Source organism: Sorex araneus, chromosome 2 (assembly GCF_027595985.1).
Source record: "Sorex araneus isolate mSorAra2 chromosome 2, mSorAra2.pri, whole genome shotgun sequence".
Taxonomy (NCBI): domain Eukaryota; kingdom Metazoa; phylum Chordata; class Mammalia; order Eulipotyphla; family Soricidae; genus Sorex; species Sorex araneus.
Window position 1 is genome coordinate 189,310,624 of NC_073303.1, and position 27,441 is coordinate 189,338,064.

Consider the following 27,441-nt stretch of genomic DNA (forward strand, 5'->3'; position numbering starts at 1 on the left):
GTTGACAAGCCTCCCATTACTGATGACATTACTACTGGGTAAGAAAGCAGACATCATTTTCAGCTCACTGAGATGGTCACACATATACCCCTAGCCAGTTTTCCTTTAATTAGTCCCCCTGAGACCAAATACCAGGCCGGGCCCCATAATGCCTGCCAGAGCGTCAACCATCCGTATGTGCCTCGCAAGTAACAGACACCTGGAGGGAAAACTCCACAAGGTTGTCGTGGGACTTTCACTGGCCACATAATAACATCATTATCGAGTTTACAAGTGTTAACGAGAGCATTATTTAATCTATTGAGAATACGATGCTCAAATATACCCAAGAGTAATGTTGTTTTTTAACTTGAGAACCAAAAGTTACTCTGCCCCGATTTGAGTCCTTACAAAGTTCTAATGAATGCCTTGTCATGGTCCTTTACAGAAAGGCAGAAATTCCAAGGGATGCTATTTCCATGGAATTGCTCAAACATTGGCTCTCAAGCACACTAAGAAAGGCTCTTCTTGACATTTGGTAGACATTACAGTCATAAATTGGAATAGAAGGGCTGGAACAATAGCACTGCGGGTAGGGCATTTGCCTTGAACGCAGCCGACCCGGGTTCGATTCCCAGCATCCCATATGGTCCTCTGAGCACCACCAGGAGTAATTCCTGAGTGCAGAGCCAGAAGTAATGCACCACTATGCATCACTGGGTGTGATCCAAAAAGAAAAAAAAATGGAATCAAATCTTTATCTGACTCTGTATAGGACACATATGTAGTCATTGCTGCTGTGAGTCATACTTCATACTTCAATCATAATTCATACTTCAATAAAAACCTGCAGTGGGATTACAGAGATATCTCCATGAGCTAAGAGCATGCTTTGCTCACAGGAGGCTAGGGATCCTCTGCCCACTGGAATGGCACCTGAGCAGAGCAGGGAGAACACCCAAGCACTGCCAGGTATGGCCCAAAAGCCAACAAATGAACAAAAAACTCATAGCAGGTTTCACTTGCTTTTCATTTATGCAATCCCCGTAATTATCCCCTTCAAATATTTCCCCTGGAAGAACCATATGTGACAGTCACAATGAACTGTCCACAAATGTATCTCTTCTCGGAGAGGAAGGTTGGCAATGATTTAGTAAAAAGAGGCAATTCACCACCCTCCAAACAAACAATTGTTTGTCTGGAGACATTTTGATAATAGAGCTGGAGCCATATCACAGCAGGTAGCATGTTTGCCTTACTAGAGGCCAACTCAGGTTTGATTCCTCCACCCCTCTCGGAGAGCCCGGCAAGCTACTAAGAGTATCCCGCCTGCATGGCAGAGCCTGGCAAGCTACCCGTGGCGTATTCGATATGCCAAAAGCAGTAACAAATCTCAGAATGGAGACGTTACTGGGGCCCACTCGAGCAAATCGATGAGTAACAGGATGACAGTGACAGTGACACCACTCTCCATCAAAAATTAAGTTGATAATTTATTTCCTTGTTTCTGGTCACAGAATTCATGGTTATCGAATTAAAGATATTGTCTTAGCATAGTTTTATAATGGTATTATTTTACTGTCAATCTTTGTTTGGCTGATGTAGACCAATAGAAGGGAACCATAGTAGAAAATAGGTTGTGGAGGCAAAACCCAACTCAACATCAGTAAGAAGCCGGATCTGGGACTGTAGATCATCTCCACTGCATAAAAGTCAGAAAGTTAAGGAATCATGGAATGTCATTACAATGTGAAAGAGACAGAAAGATTGTTACCTCTCCATTGCACTGAAATCACCAAAGGTCCCCACAAATGCTAATACCTCCAAGGGACGCTTTGAATGGTGCCAGTTCAGTCTTTGAGAAAAACCCAGCTGTATGCTTAACCTAGTCACTCTTGGAGCTCATTATTCTTCAAATCATCCTGTTGACGAATATAATCTACTTCCTTCATCCCTAATTTTGTCTTCCTTCTAGGAGGCACTGTGCCGTCAAATTTCTAGCTGCTCCTCACCCTCTCACTCACAACTTTTCCTCCACTGAGGACTAAATTATCCATTGCTGCAATTAGGAAAATTAGATACACATAGACCAGTTCCTTTCTCCTCCTTAGTGAATGAACAGACAGACAGGAAACATGCATGTTTCTCATGATCCCCTGAGTTAAATTTTACAATCCTGCCCAAAGTTGGAAGAAGTAGTGGAGTGAGGCCAGGTGGATGGAAGGCTTATCTTTGCTATCCAGTGCAGGAGTTTTGGTTGGGAAATCCCTTTACCACAGAATACCGCATTCTTATTCTCCCTCTCCTGTCTCACGGCTATCATATTTTTTATTTGGTTCAGAATATATGCAGAGAATGACTCAGAATATTTCCAAGCCACCTCAAAGACCACAGAACTCTGTTTGTTCACATCATTTTCCAGGAGTTTCTGCTATCTGGAAGGCACTTTCTCATTCTTTTTACCTTTCCAGTTCTATGAATCATTAAAGCTCTTTTTCAAGTCTTAACTTCACTCCACAACTTTCCACAGAGTAGCTGTGATATTTAAATAATGCAGTATGTGTGAAAGCTTTCAATGCAGTATGTGTGAAAGCTTTGGGCCTGGAGCGATAGATACATACTAAGACTTTTTTTTCCCCTTCTTAGTCACTATGTCTAATTTAAATTTCATCATACCCTCATGTCCTAAGTATCAAATGGTAGAATTTCTGAAAATCAGTGTGATGACATACACAAAGAGTTATAAAACTAAACTTGCACTATGAACTTAAATTCTATTTTTGAATTATACTCTTTAAACTTGGTAAATATATGTATACCAAGACAAATGTTGTGAGATAATTACCAGGGAAATTGTGAGGTGAATAATTAATAGTTATAATTCTTAAGCAATGTTCATTACTTAAGATTTTAGATGTTAAGTTTTTAAGATGAACCAAAGTAATTTTCTATGACTTCAAGATCCGCCCTCGGGGGTAGGAGCAAAGGATCATAAAATCACAACAACTCATAGTTGAGCATTTGTCTAGCCCAAGTGAGGTAAGAACCCACCGAAACATTTTTAAATTTAATTTGAAAATAACATAAAACTGTACTGCAGCTTTAGTTTCTTACTTTCTATCCTATGTCATCTTTCATGTTAAGAGAATTTTCAAAAAATATTTTTACAATTGATTTCAAATGTAGAGGTATCAAGTTGACATTAGACTCAGAATCTTTTTTTCTGCATATTAACATGTTATATGCATGTTGACATGCAGAAAGAATTAGACCTGGTGCAAAAGCATGCAAAAAAGCAGACCATAGAATTTATCTATAAATTCTACTGCCACTCTTTTATTTTCTTTTACTCTTTACATTATCATTGCATTTTTCATTAAATGTAAGAAAGCTATCAAATAATTATTGACCATGACCAATGTAAATTATACACAAAAATTGGTAATTAAAGCCCCAAAATTTATTGGGCCTACTGCACTCTTTTAGTAGAAGAAAAATATATATATACATAGATATACATATATATATCTATGTATATATACAGATATATATCTATGTATACATGTATACATAGATATAGATATATAGATATATAGATATCACTGAATGCCCTCTGGAAAGTTAATTTGTTAGGGGAACAAGTAGAATGTAGTCCCCAATTGCCCTGCCTGAATTATGCACAATATTTCACAACACCTGTTTTCAGATTAATCCTGCCCTATGGCTCATCTTTCCTTGGCATTTCATATGTTCTACACAGAACCACATTTATCATTTACAACCAATAACCTAACACACACACACACACACCCTTTTATCAGATAATAATATTTCCTGAAATACCCAACCAATTGACCAAGCTTCTAAGTACCATATATTCAGGGTTTATAGAATCTTAGATAACCTTGATAAATCATGAATCATGTTAAGTATTTGTTGAGCAATCAAAATAAATTTGAGTTTAATAAAGAGTAGTTTCCAACCTCTTCACTGTCTTTTGACTAAAATCAAGCGCAGGCTCTATTCTCATCAGTTCATTTTCTAATACATCCTACATCCAAGGGCAGTGTATTAAATGCGCCTTTTGAGCATGAAGTCACAATGAGAGCATGCTCTGTCTGTTCCGTGCACCAACTGGCATTGTACTACAAGCAGAAACGGGTCAGTTTCTCTTTTGTTTCGTGTTCAAAAAGTAGGCTGCCAATAATGGCACTCTCTGGTCTCATAACTTTTTTATTCTTGCTAAATCACCGACTGTTCCTACCCCACCGGCCCTCTTTGATGTACCTATATTTCATTTGGTACCTGTAATCTTTCATTGTTCCTTGACCTACTCCCTCCTTTAAAAAATAGATTACAATGGACAAGAACTGAGTGATGAAAGTAGGTAAAGGGATATACATGATAACCTCTCAGTACCTATATTGCAAACCATAGTGTCCAGAAGGAGAGAGAGAAAAAGAGAGAGAGAGAAAGAGAGAGGAAGGAAGGAAGGAAGGAAGGAAGGAAGGAAGGAAGGAAGGAAGGAAGGAAGGAAGGAAGGAAGGAAGGAAGGAAGGAAGGAAGGAAGGAAGGAAGGAAGGAAGGAAGGAAGGGAGGAAGGAAAGAAGGGAGGGAGGGAGGTAGGGAGGGAGGGAGGTAGGGAGGGAGGGAGGGAGGGAGAAAGGGAGGAAGGAAGGAAGGAAGGAAGGAAGGAAGGAAGGAAGGAAGGAAGGAAGGAAGGAAGGAAGGAAGGAAGGAAGGAAGGAAGGAAGGAAGGAAGGAAGGAAGGAAGGAAGGAAGGAAGGAAGGAAGGAAGGATATTTGGGAAGTTTCATTATTGTGGTGGTTTGGCTTGATATTTACAGATACGTTATTATGAAAAACATTTTAGTTCTGGCTCTCAACTTTTTTTTTTGCTTTTTGGGTCACACCCAGCGATGCACAGGGGTTACTCCTGGTTCTCCACTCAGGAATTACCCCCAGCAGTGCTCAGGGGACCATATGGGATGCTGGAATTCAAACCCAGATCGGCCGCGTGCAAGGCAAATGCCCTACCCGCTGTGCTATCGCTCCAGCCCCTGGCTCTCAACTTTTGATAATGAGACTGACTATCTGCTGATCGTCTAGTGTCCATTATATCACAGATTCTTAATTTCTTCATATCTCAGATATGCTTTCGGATATAATGATATCATAGATCTTTCTCCTATAAAAATGAAATAAATGGTGCTGGAAAATAATTACCAGGTGTAGCAGCTTGCCTTGCACACAGCACACTCAGCTTCAATCCCCACGAACACATACGATCTCCTGAACCCTGCCAGGGGTGATCACGGAGTAAGTCACTACTGGGTGTGATCCCCAGAAAAGCAAAATATAAACAAATATATGCCTAAAATTCTGTAGCATCTTGAAAGTGTCAGTTTCTAAAGTTTATTCTTGTAGCACACACAGATCTGTCAAACAAGGATCATATTCTCTGTCCAGATCACACATATGTTATTATACTTATTGCCAGATTAAGACAAACTTTCTGATGCAAAACTCAAACATACCAATTCTACTTTGGGGTCATTTACCAAATACTCTGCCTGACCAATGCCTGGATGTGCTTTAAAGGTGGTTGCAGTCAGAGATAATATCGAGTCTCAGCCGCAGAGCAGGCGCTGCTTATTTTGACGATCGAGGTTAGCCAACAACACAGAATTTTATCTACAGCTCCCAGGAAAGGAAAGACATGCTTCTAATCCAGTTCTTGCTTTATTCTAAGTAGAAGTAACAGACTCTGATGACTCACCTACCTGCAGATGCTAAGGGCAGAGAGGGCAGGTTTCAGCCTGTTCTCAATAAAATGAAAAAAACAGAAAGCAAGTAGATATGATTTTTAAAGAGAGATACTTTCAACAATCATTAGATGACAGTAAATGCTCTCCTCTGTTAGAGAAATGCTATCAGTTTTTCAGAAAAAGTGTGAAGGCCTTCATGCAGGACAATAGGAAAAGTAAGCAATGGTTTCTATCTTGTTTACTTCACAGGAAATGGTTATAGAAATTTCTAGACCAATCCAGGAGACTTCAGATTCTTCCACAATAGCTTGATTATATCCATTGGTTTTTTTTTTACTTCACTTAGGAGTAGTGGACATAAAGTTATGGGAATGCTTCATTGTGTCCTTTCACTTGCCTTTATGTCTTTTATTAAAAAGAGTTGCTAATATGTGAATATATCACTTATTAATTTAAAAAATGACATCTAAATTCCAAATGGTTAAATTAATAACTAATAAGAACAATTTCATAATTATTCAGATGTCTCGTTCAATGAATCACAAAATAAACTTATCTCTCCCCGTGTATAAAATTCAATAGAAATTCAGAATGTAGGAATCAAACGCCTTGCTGACAAGTGTGCTGTGCAGGGCAATGAGACAGATTTGAAAGTTATTTGAAAATGCTTTTTTAGGGCATCATGCTGGCTTCCTGGTGCCCATTTTGCCTCTCACGCTATCTTATTTACAGATTGCTGATTTACACTTGGGTGTATTTGAGAGCTTGCCTCCGCTTCTCACCAACGTATTCTGTTGGCTGTGAATTTTGGAGCCACTGTTTCTCCCAGAGGGTCAGAAATGTTCTCCTCGTTTCACACTTTCACTCGGTGAGCTTCTTATCCTTTCAGAATTTAATTTACTTCTTTTTCTTTTATCTTAGTGGACTATCATCCTTAGGCATATTCTGACATTTTGCAGAAATTCAATTATTTATTGTCTGTGAATAGCAGCATGTTCTGGTCACCTTATGTTTGCTTGCCTAGATTCCCATGATCATGAACTTATGAAATACATAAAGGACTTTTTACATTCTTTCTAACACTAATGTCCTTTGTTTTCGTGTGAGCATCATTTTAGTTTTGAAATTCAGTTACATACATTGTATAGTTAACCACTCTTTCTCCTGTCATAATTTTCATGTAACGTTGTATTCAAGTATATAGCATAATGAATTTGATTATATATTATATATACATGTTGCAAATGATGACAATAAGTTTCGTTAATGTCTATTCTTTCACATAGATGTTTTTTAAATTGCATTACTTTTCGGGTGAAAACTTTATTTTTTTAATTTTTTCAAATTTAAGGTATAATTATTTACAAAGTTATTCATAATATAGAGTTTCAGGCACATACTGTTCCAGCATCAATCCCAATATCCTTCTCCACCAATGTTCCCAGCTTCCCTCCCAGCTTGCTTCCTTAGCAGACATTTTTAAATTTATTTGTTGTAGTTTAGGTTGTAATTCCCTGAGCACCACCAGAAGTGACTAACTCTAAAAAGCAGAGCTGGGAGTCACCCCTGAGCATCTCCAGGTATGACCCCAAAACTAAAAAATAAATTAATTAAAATATAGAGTACCATTACTATGATATACATTGTCATCATATTGTACCACACTGTACATAAAATCCCCTATATGTACTTATCTGATAACTAGAAATTGGTTTATATTAACACTTTAATCCCTTTTCCTATCTTTGACAATCTCCAGTCTGTTCTATGTTCTTCTGAGTTTGATCTTTTAGGTTCCACATATAATTGAGATAATATAATATTTGTCTTTCTCTGTCAAAATATTTTTCACTAAGAAAGTTATTCCACTCATAACGTGTTTGAATTGAACATTCTTGTTTAATTGCCAAATGCATGCATGAATCATCTTCAGGCTCTTGTACGATGCTCATCTCCAGTTCATATTCACACACTTATGTTATCCTCTTTGTAATATCGACTTCACAAAGCAAATTGCATTCTTAAGAAAATAGATTCAATGAAATGTAATGATCTACAGAATAAAATATCACACAGCAAACATACCAAACAGTCTAGCCTATCATTATTTCTCTTTAAATTTATATGAATCAGAGCTACCAATAAAATTTTTCTCCATTGCCTTTTTTTGGATTGCCTCCATGTTCTTGATCTATCATTCTATCATCAAAATTTTCAAATTCAGACTTTTCATAACTTTAGAGGTTTATCAATAAATACATAATCATTACCCTCATTTTAATCATTGTTAGGCCTTAAACTCATGACCCTTATTTATGTTGAGAGACAAATTCCACTCAAAATTTAAAAAAACTAATTCTAGGACAAAAACTACAGGATCTACTAAATTAACAGTAGGGTTTTTTTTTATTTGAAACTTCAAAGATTGTTTCTGTTAATGAAGCATTGTCATGGAGTATGGGTGTCTTTGGTGTCACACTTGTCATTTCCATAATTAATTCTCACTTGGAACCAGCACATTCATCACATTTTGATGGTGCTCTAATATACTGTGTCAGAACAGAAGGAAGGCAGTGATTGACAAAATGTTTATGTGACAGATACATTCACCATATAAATACACATCTGATGAACTCGAAAATTAGCTTGCTGTTTGGAATAGTGGTGCATATTTTAAAAGACTATCTTCGCAGAACGGCTATTTTCCACTGCTCATTTCAGCTGCAGAGAGAATAGTAACATAAAGTTCATATACCAAAACAAAGTGATTTACTTTACTCAGTCATTTTAAACAACTGATGGCCAGAAAGAGGAAGCAAGTTAAGGCCAGAACACTTAAATTCCAATAACAAACAAGTAGTGAATTTTTGTTTTAGTGGGAGGGAAATCAAAATATTTTTACCTAAGAACATATCCAGTGGCACACTTAGTGATTTCTATATATTGCTTTTTGTTTACCTCCAAAGTAGGCATACTTCTTTCTTTCAATTATCTAGTCTTTGGAATTATGCATACACAAATTCATTGAACTCTATTTCCAGTTTGCCTGATTCTCAGTTTCTAGGCTTAAATTTTATCTTATCCCTGCCTTTCCTTTATGCTTCCCAGAAGGTATCCACTGTCTTCATTCTTTCTAAAAAATGCTTAGTTGTCTCATTCTTTAGCCTTCTCTCTCTCTCTCTCTCTCTCTCTCTCTCTCTCTCTCTCTCTCTCTCTCTCTCTCTCTCTCTCTCTCTCTCTCTCTTGACTATTGCTTTGTTTCAAATTATCCTAAAGAGGTTGGGGAGAGTATAGCGTGTAAGGCACTTGCAGACAGCTGGCCCTGGTTCAAATCCCTAGCACTGTATATGATCCCTTCAGCACAGAGCCAGGAGGAAGCTCTGAGCATTTCTGGTTATGGCTCAAAACAAACAAAAAATGAATAATTTCGGAAGCAATTGACTTATCCAATGATCATTTGTGATTGCTCATGAATCTAACAGGTTGGCTGGTGATTTTCCTGGCGTGATCTATACTATTTGGTCTCAGGTGGGCTTACTTAATATAAATGCAGATGATCTACAGCCTGACTTTTGAGAATAGGGTCATTCCTATACCTGATGTTTGGATAGCTTTTTGGAGTGGTGGGAATGATGCAACTCTATGTCTCATCATCTATAGATCGGACTGAGCATTCTCTCATAGTAGCTGGCAAGGGAGTGAGAAGAAGCTTGCTAGCTCTCCTGAACCCTAGACCCAGAGCTGGCCCAGTGCAATGCCACTACAGTTTAACCAAAGCAAGCCATAAGGTTTTCCTGGGTTCAAGAAGAGTAGATTTCATAAGCGGGTGGAAATAGTCATAATTCACATTGCAAAGCATATAGTCCCAGGAAAATACTAGGATTGCTTTTGAAATCACTCAACTAACCTTTACCATCAATTCTCTGTTCACAACTTCATGCGCTACCATACATTTTTAATGCCGGATTTCATTGAAAAGGCAAATTAGGCAGCTGCCCTGCTGGAATCCAAAATCAAAAAGCAAAGCCAAAAGGTAGGGAAAAAATTTTCATATGGTCAGTTTATTTTATGAATGATTTCTAGAGTTAAAAATCCAAAGACGGGGCAGGAAGTTGGGGCAAGTGCTAGTGTGTTTTTAATGTATGAGCCGCTGCATTTGGCCACCAGCACTGCATGTTGCCTCCCAAATAACACTTCCAAGAGTGCCTTCCCCAACACTGACAAAACAACTTTGTAAATAAAAAAAAATTAAAGTTTAAACAAAAAAAAATAAACTGAAAGGAAGTTCTCTTTATTCTACCAATATCCAGAGGAATATATTTCAGATTGCTCATTGTTTAGAAAGATGACACCAAGTCTTTAACTTTTTCTTTAAAATTCTTTAATTAGTGAGTCACCATGAGGGTACAGATACAGATTTACACATTTTTGAGCTTGTTTTTCCCTCATACAATGTTCGCAAACCCATCCCTCCACCAGTGCCCATTCTCCACTACCAATAAACCCAGTATCCCTTCCACCCCCCAATCCCATCTCCCCCAGACCCCACCCTGCCTCTGTGGCAGGGTATTCCCTTTTGATCTCTCTCTCCAATTGGGTGTTGTGGTTTGCAATAGGGGTATTGAGTGGTCATTGTGTTCAGATTCTAGTCTACTTTCAGCACACATCTCCCTTCCCGCACGAAGGGAGCACAGGTATTTTTTAATTGAAATAACATAGCGTAAATTTTGACATTAGACAAACATCTGATTTCAATTTTGCTTCTGCAACTTACAACCTTGTGACTTTGGCAAAATTTTTTAGGCATTCCAACTACATATATGACAAGAATATCATGTCAGTATGCATGCCAGAGAGCAATCAAATTTCTCTTTTTGAAAATGTATTAGTTCATGCTTTAAGAGAAAATAAATAAAAGGGGATGGAGGAGGCCAGGAAAATTCAGCGCAAAAATCTTCCCCAAAATTCAATAGTACTCCGAGACCTACATGTAAGCTCTTGGGAGGACTGAGCACCTCCCAAGTTGTTTCGGGAGGTGCCAGGGGCCCCCTCCCATGAATTCTCCAAGGCTTCCAGGGCTTCATCTCGTGCTACTCAGAGAATCAAATGTGCTGGGATTGAGCCCACTTCATCATATTCCAGGAATACACCTTAGCCCCTCAACTATCTCTCTGCTCCCTATATTTTAGATCTGAGAAAAGAAACAACATATTGGAGGCTGGAGTGATAGCACAGCGGGTAGGGCATTTGCCTTGCACGTGGCTGACTCGGGTTCGATTCCCAGCATCCCATATGGTCCCCCAAGCACCGCCAGGAGTAATTCCTGAGTGCATGAGCCAGGAATAACCCCTGTGCATTGCCAGGTGTGACCCAAAATGCAAAAAATAGAAAAAAACCAATGTATTAAAAAGAAAATTTTAACAATGATATTCATCATTGAAATGATCAGATTCACAAATTACTCTAAACTATATGTCTTTTCCAGAATGCTTTCATGCATGAACTCTAGCAGTGTTTCTTGGAATCAGCTACTTTCTTTAATCCAGTCTAAAGAAAAACACGTTAAATATATATATATATATATATACATATATATATACATATATAGGACTTCAATCAAATCTGTCTGATAAATGAAGAGTATGCATTAAAGAGTTTTGCTTTAATTAGGTTCTGTTTCTATTAGCCATAGACCTCTGAAGCTCAAAAAGTGTACTGAAAACTGAAGATATGTGATAAAAATTTTAAAAAGGTCGAAGTATTTCGAAGGATTTTTTATTTTTCCAATAAAGAAGTAAGCCAATCCCTAGACCACTTGGGAAAGAAATGTGCACGCATCTTCAATACCCAAAAGCAAAAAACAAATCATTGTTTTACAAAGTTTGAAGGCATCTTTTACCACTTCATAGGAATCTAAGCTGTTTGTGTCTCTAGAGTCACAGTTAATATTGTGTTGCTCATGGGGTTTTTTGGTTTTGTTTGGTTTTGTTTTGTTTTTGAGATGGTTATATGTTCTTTTCCTCTTTTCCGTAAGATTTTTTCATATATTTCAGAAATTCATTTGTACATTGTCTACCTCTTTTGCCAAGTTCAGTGATATACTGTGTTATTTTTTGTCCCTTTAGGCAGATAAAATTGTATCCTGGGGAAATTGAGATTTAGAAGCTCTAGTTTTCAGAGTAGTGATGTCCGGAATGAAAATTGCTTAGAAAGGATAAACCATCTTTAATTCTATCACAAGTTTAAGCTTGTAATGAAGCCTGAAAATTTTATTTTTGCTAATAGAAAGAGAACCAGCATGAAGTGTAGAGCGCAAACCATTTCCACTGGCAGCCACACTGAGTCATCACAGGCTAGCATAATAAATATTGATTTAATTATTCTGAAGAGAAGGGGGAAGGGATGGACTGAATGGGCCAACGGCGAACAAGGCAGTTCCCTCTAAGCTGTGCTGCAGGTAGAGACGGATCCACTTGCAACGTAGAGATGATAATGTGATGTGGGTGCAGCCTGCATAGATGCCAGGCTGTTAGCAATGATAGTCTTACAAAAAAAAAAAAAAACGCAGCTGGCCCTTGAGGACGCCTATTCATTTTTTCCTATTATTTCTCTACAGTAGAGCTTACATCATACCAGGATAAACAATTGATCTCTCCATTCCTTTGGGTCCCGGTAATTCATTCCTGTGAATTGCTCTCAGACATCTTCCACTTCGCAGCTCTGGAGACAGACATTTGCCAAATGCACATGAAGTCAAGCCTCGCCTATTTGCTTTAGAGATCACATGTCTGGAGAAATGAGCCCCTCAAGCAGTGCTTACGGGGCCCAGCGGACCCCCTAGGTTAAAGAGCTCAACTCGAAGGCCAGAGGATGCAGTTCTGTTCTAAACCTTCAGTGCCAGGGACCACCAAACCCGGCCTGCTGGGCTGGAGACCACCAGTGGCACACTGTGCTCAAGAACCATGCAGACCCCTTACTCTAACCAGAGCTCCATGTCTGCAAACCGCTGAGCATCTCCCTGCTACCAGGGTTGACCTTGCGATCTATATTATTTCAGATAATATATGTGTCTCCTGCTATCACATACTACATATTTCATATAGCATAAATTTATGTAATTATATTTAATATAAACCTGTATGTATAATATGTGTATGATATAGCATTGATAGGTCTCAGAACCTTAAATGGTGCAGAGAGAGGAATAGAAACAAGTGAGAAATAGAAGCTTATTAGGGAGGACCTGACCGACTCTGGTGAGGCTGGAGTGAACCGGGCTCTGGGAGAGACTAAGGGGATTTTACGTTGTCTGGGTGAGAAAGGAACAGAGAACAGTGGGACCTGTGCTCTTGGTGTGACCTTATGTTATCGGTAGGGGGTGGATGCAAGGAAGCAGGGATTGCAGTCTGATGGCTACCAGCACCAGAAGTCTTGTCTTCTGTGCACAGAGGACAGAATGATCTTTGTTTTGTTTTGTATTTTCTTTTTGTGTCACACCCAGAGATGCATAGGGGTTACTCCTGGCTCTGCACTCAATAATTACTCCTGGCAGTGCTCGGGGACCATATGGGATACTGGGAATCAAACCCAGGGTGCCCATGTAAGGCAAACGCCCTACCCGCTGTGCTATCGTTCCAGCCCCAAGAGTGATCTTTGATTCCAGAAATGTCACTGTCTCATCGGCCGGTCACCATTGGTCCCAATCAAATCTTAAAATTATATGTAAACGTAACATATTAAGCAACAAATTAAAAATGCATATAAATATATGCCCAATATATAAGCAATAGATGTATGCATTTAATATGAAATAACATAAAACTAATATAATAATATATAATAATCATTGCATAATATGTTTTAAAGGCTTGTGATGTAGCTCTGGGCTGGAGCGATAGCACAGCGGTAGGGCATTTGCCTTTCACGCAGCCGACCCGAGTTCGATTCCTCCGCCCCTCTCGGAGAGCCCAGCAAGCTACTGAGAGTACCGAGCCCACGAGGCAGAGCCTGGCAAGCTAGCCGTGCGTATTGGATATGCCAAAAACAGTAACAATAAGTCTCTCATTGAGAGACGTTACTGGTGCCCATTCGAACGAATCGATGAGCAACGGGATGACAGTGATCTAGCTCAGAGGCAGAGTCCCCGAGTTCTCTCTGGCATTGTAAAAAAAAAAATCCATGATTTGTCATACATAAAACTTTTTAGGTATAACTATTATATATGTTTGTCTATATAAATAGAAGCAATATTAAATGTATAATTAAATATAAATTGTACATATATATGTATATGCAAACATATGCACTCATGTATATATACACATACATATATATGCCATAGGTAATTTATATTTCCACAGAAAGTCAGCAAGGCAAAGATTGGATTGCTATCAGGATACCTGAAATTTTACTGCCAATGTAGTTACCCTGATGAATAGTTCACTTCAGATTATAAAAATTTCTGAGCGCTCATGCCATGCTCAAAGATGACCATTTGTACAACTTAAAGGGCTGGCTGAGAAAACTGACCAAAGTTCTTCTTAATGTTAATATTTTATATTATAAGAATATTCAACAGGAATCTGCAAGAAACCTAAAGCTCGTTGAGGTAAGCCAAAGCAAACACTGTATTTTTGCTATATTCTTAAGTAGTTTATAAACACACATGAGGATCCAAGCAAAAAAAAATATATATATATGTGCCTAGTATTCCGTTCAAGATCTGTGCAACTATTTGTTTTTCCAAAATTGCATCTTGACAAAGTATACTTCAAAGGTATTTAACTTTGAGTTTGTCCATTTTCTCATCTTTCAAAACGACTAGAATCAGAGAAGGCGTGAAAATCGATCTATATTCTTTTCATACTCCCCTAGGTTTTATATTTTTTATTTTTTTCCTTACACGGTGATGCCCATGTGAAGATAAGTATTACTACCTTACCCTTGCACTTCCATGGAATTAATGAACTGTTGCAATAGCCAATCATAATTTGTGTTTATAGTTTAGTGTCCTGTCAGGCTTATAATTATTTTTAGCGCAGATCTGCTAGCCCAGTAAGTGCCTTCATTATTCTTGGGGCTGAAGAAGCTGCTGGTTATGCAGAGCTTGCCTGTCCCTGCACCTTCCTCCTTGGCCACTGCTTGTAGTAAACATCCTTTTTGCTCCATTTTAATAGAGCTGCCTGCAGAAGGTCATTTATTAGGTAATCACTTGTCTGTGAAAAATCCTAATTACTCTATGTTTGTCAAAGGGAGCAAAATAGCATTGCATTTGAATGCTGAATGAGGAGCAAACCAGAATGTAGATGAGGACATCGGAAGTGTTTTTCTTTTTTTTTTTAAGCCAGACAAAGAAATGTGTTAAGTGCACCTCCTCTTTGAGGGTTAAAAAGGAAAGATACACTCTCGCTATAGTGAAGATAAAAAAGCTGGGAGTTTACGGTGTTATCAGTTTGAAGTTAAAGCTAAAGAAACATAATTTATGAATGCTTTAAGAATGTACTTTTTAGCTATGGAGTCTTAGTGCCCCCTGCTGATCTTCAAAAAAAATCTTTTCTGTTTTCAGTAGTTCCTCTTTTCCCCTTTCTAGCATAGGTCATTCTCTATCTTGGTGTTTCGTTTGCAAGGAATAAAAAACTCTTCATACATAAAATCATCTCAGCAGCATGAGCATCTGCAGGTTCTATGAGAGGAAGAAAAAATGATGAATCCAAATGCACACTCACAAGTGCTAAAAGATAGAAAGCTAAGAGTTCAGAATTATTACCTTCTATCACAACTTAAGAACGTTAAACTTGCTAGTTAAGAATAGAGGCTGGATGAAAGTAGGTTGTACATGATAGCATGATGGCTGCTTAGTGCCTGTGTTGCAAACCATAACACCCAAAAAGAGATATAAAGAGGGAATGTGTCTGCCACAGAGGCAGGGGGTGGGAGGCGGTGGGGGTGGTAGGAGGGACACTGGGAACATTGGTGGTGGAGAGTGGACACTGGTGGAGGGATGGGTACTCAAATATTGTTTGATTGAAATGTAGTCATGAAAATTTGTAAGTCTGCAACTGTATCTCACAATTATTCATTAATTTTTTTTTAATTTTTAATTGAAACAAATATTTTTTTAAAGAATAGAGGCTGGAAAGGTAGCCTAGCAGACAAGGTGCTTACCTTGCACATAGTTGACCTGCGTTTGATCCTTGGCATAGTATATGGTCCTCCCCTGAGTGTAAAGTCAAGAGTAAGCCCTGAGCTCCAATAGATGTGAGCCCCTAAAAAACCAAAAATCATCATCACCATGATACACTCAGGAAAGACCTTGATTTTTAAAAAAAAAAAAAAAGAAAGAAGAAAATACATAATGAAATTATCACCATGCCATGGTGCTGTTTCTGAGTTAGATGCTTATTGAAAAAGATTTTGTTTATATTAGTTCATAATCATTTGACATTCTCATCAGATAATACAACAAACACAGTGATGGAGGTCACCATTAATAATGTTAATTTTGCATATATTTTAGTCTTCCTCATATATTATTTGTAAGAGATCTATTACAATTGCAATCTACAAGATGAGGAAAATGAGACTCATAAAGGTAGACATAACTTCCTGGGAAGGCAGAGAACTATATTTGAACAAAGAACATAAATCATCAGTCCCCACCTATACTATTTCAAAGCAAATCGCAGACACATGCAAATATTTGAATATTTGTTTCTAAGGATGATGTCGCTTTAAAAAAAAAAATGTTTCAATCTAGAAGACACAAGGTGTTTAACTATAGTGTTGATATCTGGGCTCCTCCCAGATATTGCTTTAATTTTCTGTATTTTGACGCTTTAACCTAAGCCTTGCTGAGCCAGAAATAAAAAATAATAATTCATTGAATGTGATGTTTCTATTTAACATTCTAATAGCATGAATAGGTTGGCCTAGTAGTTTTTGACATAAACATCATTAAGAAAATACTATAAATGTACAAGAATTTCTGGCAGTATGAGGAAGCAAGAAAGAACCATATTTCAGTATTGTTAAATTTTTCTTACTCTTCATACAATGTAACTGGCCATTTTGATCCCTGATAAAGAGATATACTGAGATATTTGTTTGTGATTATATTAACATGTTTATATAGGTGTACTTTAACAATAAATTACTGTTAAATGAGAAAAAAATTAAAATTAATAAACTGAGTTGATAGTTTTAGAAGTCAAGACTCAAGAATTTGTCCATCATGCTTCAAAATCATCATGTTTCTGACTATACACATCACTTTCATCCCATAACCCCCCCCACCATACCCACGGAAATCACAAACTCTTGGGGAAAAACTTTTTATAAAATAATTTCTCCACTTCAAACAAGCAATTGGCATTGAGTATTATTCTGCGTTAAGAATAAGATTCAGTGAAGTCAAGTGATTGCCTGTACAAAACTGAAATTTAATTTTCAGCAAGCATGAAAATGTCAGGAAGTAATCATCAAGCTCCAGTGATACTGTGATAATTTTTTTTATATTTCTACCTAACACCAGAGCAGTGTCTACACTAACTGGATTATGTAAGTCTTCCCAGTCTGCTCTAGTACCCAGATGCAGTTTAATACTGACCACTCATTGACCAGAAAAGTTTAGACAGACTTAAAGACACCCAGTGAAAATCAAAATTCAGATAAACAACAGAATATGTTTAGTTTAAGTGTGAAAGAATTGATACATATTTTAGCAAAAATAAACTGCTCATATCTATCTTAAATGTAAATTTAACTATTTTGTCATGAAACTATATATGTCAGAAATTCAAATTTAACTGTATTTTATATTACATGCAAGTTTTCCTGTATTTTATCTAGCAGCCCTGGCCCAAAATCATTCTAAGAAACTAAATTACTCCTGTGACCTCATCAAACTCTGACTAAGTGCTGAGGAAAAGGAAACCAATACCTTATTTCCACACATTTCTGAAATCAGTAATAATGAATAATAATGATTAATAACAGCATGATTAATCATTTTTGAAAGCTTAAAATTGTTATATTCTTTAGGATGTGAAAGTGTTTGCTTTTCTTTTTTTTTCATTAGTAATGATTTGTCATGAAATAGGAAAACACAGTTTGTGTTTTCAAGTTGAATAAAAGCTGGTTATTAGCTGATTCAGATAACTATTTCCAAAATGATGATTATTTATAATATTGTTTTGCTTCCAAAACAGTGGCTGCTAAGCTAACTCACCTAGAATAAGAATCAGCCAGAATAGGCCTTTCCGCTGCTGCACAAGCACGATCCCAGAGGTCAACTAAACTACTTTGGACACCAGCAGCTCACAGAAATGCCTCTAGACTGTGAACTGAGCCACTGCCCCATGTGGCACCAGGGGGAAAGGGTTTTTCTCTCTCTCAACCCTTCCTTTCCAGGCACAGCATGGCGATCACTGCTTTTTGAGCACAAAATGGAGGTACCAGCCGGCTGCTGAGGGACACGCGGGAGATCCCGGGGGGCGGGGGATACCAGCCCGACCCTCTGCCGAGATTTAAATGCAGCAACCACATGTGTGTGGCCTTTCCACTGCTGCAGGAGCATGATCCCAGAGGCCAACTGAACTACTTTGGACACCAGCAGCTCGAAGAAATGCCTCTAGACTGTGAACTGAGCCACTGCCCCACGCGACGCCAGGGGGGAAGGGTTTCTCTCTCGGCTTTTCCATCTTATGAGCACCACAAAAGGGAAGTAAAAGCTTGCAGTGATGCAATTTCTGGCAGAATTTTCCCTGGACTTTATACAGAAATCCAAAACCACGTGGCTGCAATTGCCTAATATCTCTTAATTGTCAACAATGTGAAATAGTTCTGTTTTAGCAGGTCTGACTTTGGAGGGAAACTCCAAACAATAATAGTGAGTGAGTTTTTTGTTGAAATATTGAAGGTAATTAAAGTAGTAGCCATGTCTCTAGACTGTGAACTAAGCCATAGCTCCACGCCGGCCGAAGAGAAGAAATATCCTTCTTTCTCATTCTTTATTTTTCCTTTTAGGGAAGAAGCAACATGGTGTCTGCCATATTATGAGGACTATTAAGCAGGCACGAACTTTATGGATTAGGAAGGAGGAAAAAAAAAGAGTTATGTACTTGGAAGAGCTGGACTTCATATCTCTTCATTCTCAGCAATGGAAAACTAATTATCAAATGCTCCCTTGGCAGTAGGGCTGTCTTTTTTGGGGGGAAACTCCAACAACAATAGTGAGTTTTGTGTTGAAATATGGATTGTAATCAAGGTAAAGAGAAAATGAAGTGAAATTTATCAGTTACGCAGGCGGGGATGGGGGAGCGGGGGGTGGAAGGTATACTGGGGTTTTTGGTGGTGGAATATGGACACTGGTGAAGGGACGGGTGTTTGAGTATTGTATAACTGAGACATAAGCCTGAGAACTTTGTAACTTTCCACATGGTGATTCAATAAAATAAATTTTTAAAAAATTAGCTGACCAAAAAAAAAGAATCAACCAGAATAAGTATAAATAATCTTACATTGACAATGATATTTTTAAGATATAATTGTTTCTTGATAGCAGGAAATATTTTCCACCATTCATCTACTAGGGGGAAGACAGTGCACTTGAGTTTGTCATCAAGAACTTGAAATTATTTGAAGTGAATAAAAATGCTTTGAGTTTCCCCTAATCCCCTTGTTCGTAATTTTTCATTCTCATAAATATTGCTTGCAACAGGAAGTTGCTAGAGAAATTACTAGAGAGGTGGCTTTAGGGCATAAAAGGCAAGATGATATGATTGTTCATTCTCTCATTCCTTCTTTCAACTTAGTCCATTGAATCTCAGATGTGGTGTTTGATGCCTTTATAATAAATGAATATAGAGATACAAAAAGATATGACAGAATATTTAATTTTAAAAGATAAGCAGCAATAAATAAATCTAGAAACTAATGCATTACCAATAATGCCATCTTTAATGGGTCAAATGGTTTTATCTATTGTTATAGATCAAAAACATACTTCCTCATTAAAAAAATATAAATGTTCAGAGCATTAGTATTTTGAAGAAAGTAGAATTTCTATTACATATTATTTGTAAGAGGCTTGTATTTGGTTCACTATATTTCCAAATCCTCTCTGGGTTATTTTAATCTCTTGGTATATTGTATTTTTCCCGAGTTCAATAGATGTAGAAACATTCTGTTTAACAAATGTTTCCTGTGAGTTTTTCATTTTTAAATAAAAACATAACTTATTTATCAGAATTCAGACTGCTATTGTTACGGATCACCTGTAAATATTTTAGGAGTTCTTGGTTCAATGAGGGTGAGATCTTTTAAGTTAAAAACAAAAGTGATGATTATATTTTCACAACAAGTGATTAAAAAGAAAGAGGGGGTGAACTGGACAGAAAATTGGTGATTGGGTGACATCTATCTTACTTTGTACTTCTAGAATAATAACACTTTTTATTGTTTCTATTGTTTCTATTGCCAAAATATCAATGAATTAAATTAAATGTTAGCTACAGAAAGTGCTTTTAATATTGGCTATAAAATGTCTGGTGACTTAAATGGAAGAGCAACATTACATGCCTCCTTTTATTATAGACTTTATTATTAAGGCTATTTGTATTAAAATCATTTTACCATATACTATATTCCAAAATAGGTAAACCAATGCTGACACAGAGAAAGTTTAGGAGACAAACAGCTTCTTAAAATTGGCTTTAAAAAAAAAATTATGTTGCACCTCTCCCACCCACTGCACACCCCATATGCAGGAAGACCAAGTCCTAAAAAAAAAAATGAACATAAAGAAAGCAGTATTAGCAATTCATTTATTGTGAGTCTCTAAACAGGAAAGTAGAGATTTAGTGTAAGTTTGATTGTGAGATTATCATAATAAAAGATGTCTAAACAAGAACAGGAAATTCCCCTTGGAAAAGATAACATATCGAGATTCAAACAAGTTTGTCGTTGCTTAAGATACACTTGAAAGCTATTTTCTGACCTAAGATTCCAAGATTCGGGGCTAGGGAGATTGTACCAACGGGCAGGATGCCTGGCTTGCATACAGCCAACCAGGTTCGATTCCCCCAAACCCTCCAGAACTGACCCCTGAGCACAGAGCCAAGGTGGATGTGGCCCCAAAACAAAACAAAAAGATCCCAGGATTCTCAGGGCAGAGGGATTGTAGAGCGTTAAGGTGCATGCCTTGCATGTGGTCAAAATGGGTTTGAATCCCCTATCCCAGAAATGATTCCCGAGCATCTAAGCATCACCACTGGGTATGGCCCAAATCCCCCTCCACAACAACAACAAAGAATCCAAGATAATCTGATAAGTAAAAACTCTTAGGATACATTTCAGAATTTACTCAGCGGATAAGAGAAAAGTTGCTCACGTTTACAAAGCAATGCTTTTAATAATTGATATGTATATATTTAAAGGAACCTAATATTTATTTGTCTTTACTTTTCTCAATATTTTGTGCAGAAAGTATTAAGGTTTATGTTATTTTAATTAAAATAACTGCACTATAACCTTATAAAACATTTTTATTTATGTCTTTGTTAAATATCATTGTATTATAATATTATATCAGCTTCACATGTGCATCATTAAAATCAGCATGTGTTATCTTTTATTCATGTCTTATTAATGGGATTTCAGAAGCATTAAAGTCAATATATGACTGTGCTATTATAATAACTATGTATGACATTATTTTCCAGGTAGTTATGATCATGTTTCACTGGGTACAAATTTTGTTCTTGAGAAACTAATCTTCAAAGACAATGTGTTTCTTCTTTCTCATCACGAAAACAAAAGGCCTGGCAATCCTATCAAACACCTACTACATTGATGTCCCATCTAAAAAACAAACCAAAACAAAAAACAAGAAAAGAGAAACTCTCTTTCATCAGTCGTAGCTATTTGCAAGTTTTAGAAAGGCAGTATTAAGCTGCTTTCTATGAATTACTAAGAGCTCTTCACTTACTTTCAGTGGGTCAGTGAAACTAAAATAATTGTCATAATAATGGTAAGATGCTATTTGCACTTTTTAATTATATTGACATTTGCACTGATAGTATGAAGGCAATGGTGTTTAAAAGTTCTAGGACAGGGGCTAGAGAGATAGCACAGCGGGTTTGCCTTGCATATGGCCGACCCAGGTTCAATTCCCAGCATCTCATATGGTCCCCTGAGCACCTCCAGGGATAATTCCTGAGTGCAGAGCCAGGAGTGACCCCTGTGCATCGCTGGGTGTGACCCAAACAGAAAAAAAAAAAAGTAGTCATTACCTGTGTTCAACATAATTTTGAAATCATAAAGCTAGGTACATTTCAGAGTATTATTAACTCGGGACAGCTGGGTGTGCCCACTTGCCCAAAAAGGAATATCACTGGCCTTAAATAATAGCTCGAAGGGCTGGAGTGCTTATCTGGCATGCTGGATCCCTGGACTCAATGCCCAGAACCACCAGGAGTCACCCCTGAGCCCCAAGTCATGAGTAGCCCCTGAGCACTGCTATGTGTGACCCTAAAACCTAAATACATAGAATATTGTTAGAGAAGAAAAACTATTCCTTTTATGTAGGATAACATTGGGGTTGTCCTTTCAGTCTTGCCACAGGGAACTTAGTTTACCTTAGAGCAATGGCCTTTCAGTATGGACACAGGAAGACAGTTAATATGCTTTGTAACTTGGGAGCTGATTGACTCCAACAATATTTACTCCTGGGCATCTTCTTTCTCGACTCAGTTGCCCTTAGTTCCTAGTACACCAAAAGCAGGGTCCCGACAAGGGACAGAATGGACCCAGGGCAAGCTGTGAAAATGGCTGTGAAATCGAAATTGGCCAGGTCAAAGCACCACAATACTCAATTATAAGTTGAGAGCATGGTCATAGACAAATGCTGTCATGATCCAAAAGTAACGATGAGACTAGGACCCTGCTGGTGTTAGGAAGACTAACCTGGCTTAAGGACTGTGATCTGGAATATATAGTGAATGTCCTCAGGAAGAACCAAACTTTAAGTCTGGTATATCTCTGACTGTGCTCATACAGAATGACATTGCCTTGAGGTAAACTAAGTTCCCTGCAGCAAGGCTAGAAGGACAAACCCAATGTTACCCTACACTTTTCAACCTCAAGTTTAAATGAAAGGTTTGGTGGTTAGGACTTGGGTTTTGGGTTTTAGTTGTGTAAGGCATTTTGTGTAATAAAAAGAACATATGCTGATAGTACTCTGGGTCATACCAAACTAGCATGGTGTCACCAAGGAAAACTGGTGGCAATTGTTCGAGGTGAAAGCTAAACAGACTGACTTGGAAGTAGAACACTTTTGAATGAGTGAGAAACTACCTTCATTCAAACCTGGGGACTTTTCCAATGCTTTCCTGAAAATGTACAATATGAGTCTGTCACTTCAAAGAAAATACCTGAGAGTTTTTTATTACCCATAAGCTTTCATTTTCAAACAAAATTTGGGATGTGAAAACCTTAATATTCAGGTGGTAATTTAAAATCTTAAGCTACTGAAAGCTTCATGGTTCTGAAACACTTTTCTCATGAGGTTGTACTGGTAATAAAAATAATCTTTTTTTGTAATTATAAACTGTGCCAAAATTTGAAATACCTGCATAATTTCAAAATATATACTTTTCAAATGATCGACATGTGCTGTTATAAAAATTATGTGTAAATAGAAGATACATGGAAGGGATAAAAGATGGTAGAGTGTATAAGGCATCTGCCTTGCATGTGGTTCATCTATCCCCAGCACCTCTGATGCTCCTCTGAGTACTTTTAGGAGTGGCTATGGAGAAATCTCAGGGGTGGCCCTCAAATACAGAACCCAGAATAGCCCTTGACCACCATTGGGTATGACAAAAAAAAAATCACCACCCCCACATTTAAAGGATGTTAGGGACCAATAGATTCAAAGGTAAGGGTACATATAATTTAATTTTGTCATTTCATATTCCATATTGCAAATAACTATTAAGAACTAAGAACTCATAAATAACTAAGAACATGAAATATGTCCTCAAGATAAATCTAATGTGACTAACCTTAAAACTTCCCAGATGTTCAAGTGGAAGACAAGGATTTTTGAGAGTTGTTATAATTCTCTCAAGGAAGTAAACTAAAATATGCTTACTCTAAATCAAGGATAGGAGATTCCAACAGAGGATAAAAAAGTTTTTTAGAAAGGATTACAAGAAATTCTGCAAGTAAAAATATCTTTAAAATAAAGTTTTACAGGAGAAACATAATATTTAATTGAGATAAAGAAGAAAGAATTTTGGGGCTGGAGCAATAGCACAACCTTTTTGCTTTGCACGTGGGCTACCTAAGTTCAATACCCAGCATTCCATATGGTCCCCTGAGTACTGCCAGGGCTAATTCCTGAGTGCAGAGCCAGAAGTAACCCCTGTGCATTGCCGGGTGTAATCCAAAAAGAAAAAAAAAAGAAAGAATTTTGAACTTGCAGTCACAATCAATTGATACTATCCAATGTGAATAACAAAGGGAAAACAAAATTAAAAATGATAAATACAGCTAAATACAGCTGAAGGAGTTATTGGACAAATCAAAGTTTCAATCATATATCTATTAGGAATAACCAAAAAAAAGGATGGGTTAAAATACATATAAAATGGCCAACAATGTTACCAACTTAAAAATAGACATAAATTTATATATGAAAAATAGTTAACATATAAATTGCAGAGTCTCTTGTCCAAGCGCCTGGCTCTCTTCCCCAGGGCCTCCTCGGAGCGGATGGGCTCCAGCTTCTCTCCCCACCCAAGCAGAGCTCCTAGAGGCCAAAGACCTCTGGAACCTAGCCACAGCCATGCTCAAGGACCCTTTCTTCACATTCGAACGAGCCTCATGCATGAAGGAACCGACAGAGGAACCCAGCTGTGTGGGACTCGGGGCTGAGACCTCCAAGGCTGCTCAGATCGGGACTGGGCCTCTTTCACCCAGATTTCCCATTTCCCAATAGCTAGGTGGTCACACCCAGGGGCTGCCCCGGCGCCGTGTACTCCTGTCAACAACCAGCATCCAGAGACTTAAAAACAAGCTCCCAAAAGCAATATCTTATAGCCTACTTCTTCCTCTGGGAGAACCTGGCAAACTACTGGGAGTTTCCTGCCCACAGGGGAGAGCTTCGAAAGGTCCCCATGGTGTATTAATATGCCAAAACCAGTAACAAGCTGGCTCTCATTCCCCTGACCATGTAAGAGCCTCCAGTACGACATTGTTGGAAGGACAAGTCCAGAGATGCCTCTAAAATCTCAGGGCTTGGACAAATGGAGACATTACTGAGACCACTAGAGAAATTCGATGATCAACGGGATATAATAATGATGATGAGGAGGAGGAGGATGATGATGAACATATAAATTATGTACAAATAAAGCCATATTGAGGCACATAATAATTAACTGAGTTTGAGTAATATTGAAAGAAAAAATGGAAAATAAACACATAAGAGCACCACATGGTATCCTGAGCATCACAGGGTGCAGCCACAGAAACCCCCCCCCCACTGCCAGGGATCGCCCCTAAACCCAGAGCATCTCAGGGCCCCAGCAGCATGGAACCCGGACCTCCTGAATACCACTTGAAAGTCTCTACTCCCCAAAAATATTCAAGGCATATTCAAAAATTAGTTTGTTCACTATAACAAGCTATTTCAGTATAATCCTTATCCTTCAACATCATTGCACATAGTAGGGGATAAGTTAAGAATGTGAGCTTTATAGTCAACTAGTGCCTCTTTCTAGTCGAATGGCCTCGGGTATACGACGATCTCCTGTGGTCCTTCACTTTTTCTTCTAAAAATGGATAGAATGATTGTGCATGTCTTAGAGAATTAAGCAGAGTGTTAACACCCAAAACTGGTTGCTGTCTTTACGCAATTATCAAAAATAAAGGCCAAAGTTGTTTTGCATTTCGGTCAACACATTCTGATTTGGAAAGTACAGATGATTTCAACTCATGATGATCACAAGGAGCCTTTTAACCGCATTGAAGTCATTGGAGATTTATCTGCAAAGCTGGAGAGATCAGATCTGAAAAGCACGAATCTTTACACCAAAGCTGAACCCCTACGGTTCAGGACTCTTTGCTTGGAAATACATATGCCTGAGTAGAGTTTTCAATTTCTTTCCTTTTTTTAAAATTCATAGTTTCTCCTCCATTGCACCCAAATGTTTCATATTTCTTTTCCTAGTTTGACAACGAATATTGATTTTGGTCTTGAGAAAGTTCTTTCCAGAGAGGTCAGCGGGGTTTATAATACCCGCCCCTCCCCTCACGACACACTCCACTTTAAAATGTCATTTAAGCTCTTTGCTTTTCTGTGAACCAAATAAAAAAAATATTATCTATAGCTGGCAAGAGGGCCTAAAAAGATGACACAGTTAAGATCACCTGCTTCCTGATGAAACTGAAGTTTGAAATGTCCCCCCGCCCTTTTGGCTGACCTTTCAGTAAAGTACAGCCCAGTTTTTTTAAAACTTAGCCAAGAAACTTAGGCTGTTTCCACCAATTTCTTTTTTCAAACTGACAAAATTTGAAGTAACTCTATACCTATATATAAAGTACGATTACTCCTATAGATATCAGGGAAGTCTTCTCAAATGAGCAAAGCTTTTCAAAAGTATTTTTCTGGTGCTTTTTTCTTATAATTAAATCTCTAAAGAAACTTTCCAATTTCAACTTCAGGGATAAAAAGAATAAATAATTCAATTTCTCTTTGGTTAATGAAACCATTTAAAATTGCTTTTAAAGCTGATTACAAAATATATGCTCTACAAATACTTGTGGCTCATTTCAAAGTCAGATAGCTGCTTATTTTATAAAAGATGACTGTTCATACTAAAGGAATGTTCAACAAGGATATAGGGCATTGTCCCGTCATAATTTGTAAATTCCTCAAGGTTTCTTATGGAACCATGACTTTCTTAAATTTGCCCATGATGGCAACATAGTTCAGTGATTCTTAAAATATAAGTATAAACAATTGGTATTAATTTATCTGGAAGGTTTGCTAAACATGAAGCCTTGATGGACCTGGTACCATTGCTCTTAAATCAAAACTTCTAAGCATTATCACCAGGAATTTGCATATTTATCAATATGTTCAGATGATGTACATGCAAACAAAAAGCAACTTCTACTCAAGATTGAATAATGACGGGAAGGTTGAATGTTTGCAAAGTTCTCACCCGATAATAAAACACAATGAAAATGCTTTTATTTTTAATAAATTTTTTCATTAAGTTAATAGAAAATATTCATTATATTCGAATCCTTATCATAGCATGTATAAGACATTAAGAAAATGGAAATATTGAAGATGAAGTTTATCTTCATCTTTGAATACTACATAAAACCTCCTTGAGCTTTCTGTTACTAAAAATAATTTCAATATATTAACTTTATTATCAGTAATATCGTCTAAACCCAGGACAAATAAAATATAATAAATGTTAAAAATGAAAATTATAAAGTAAGGGCCAGAGTGATAGTACAGTCGGGAGGAGATTGCCTTGCATGCAGCCAATCTGGGTTAGATCCTTGGCATTCCATATGGTCCCCTGAGCACTGCCTAGAGTAATTCCTGAGTGCAGAGCCAGGAGTATATGCTGAACCCAAAAAGCAAAAAAAAAAATATATATATATATACATA

At 37.6% G+C, this 27,441-nt stretch overlaps 1 non-coding gene across 1 annotated transcript; it reads left to right on the plus strand.

Moving 5' to 3' along the window:
- The first annotated feature begins 3,960 nt into the window (after positions 1-3,960).
- Positions 3,961-4,150, plus strand: LOC129402703 (U2 spliceosomal RNA). Its single transcript, XR_008628778.1, has one exon. It is a non-coding gene; the product is annotated as a U2 spliceosomal RNA (small nuclear RNA).
- Positions 4,151-27,441: the final 23,291 nt, after the last annotated feature.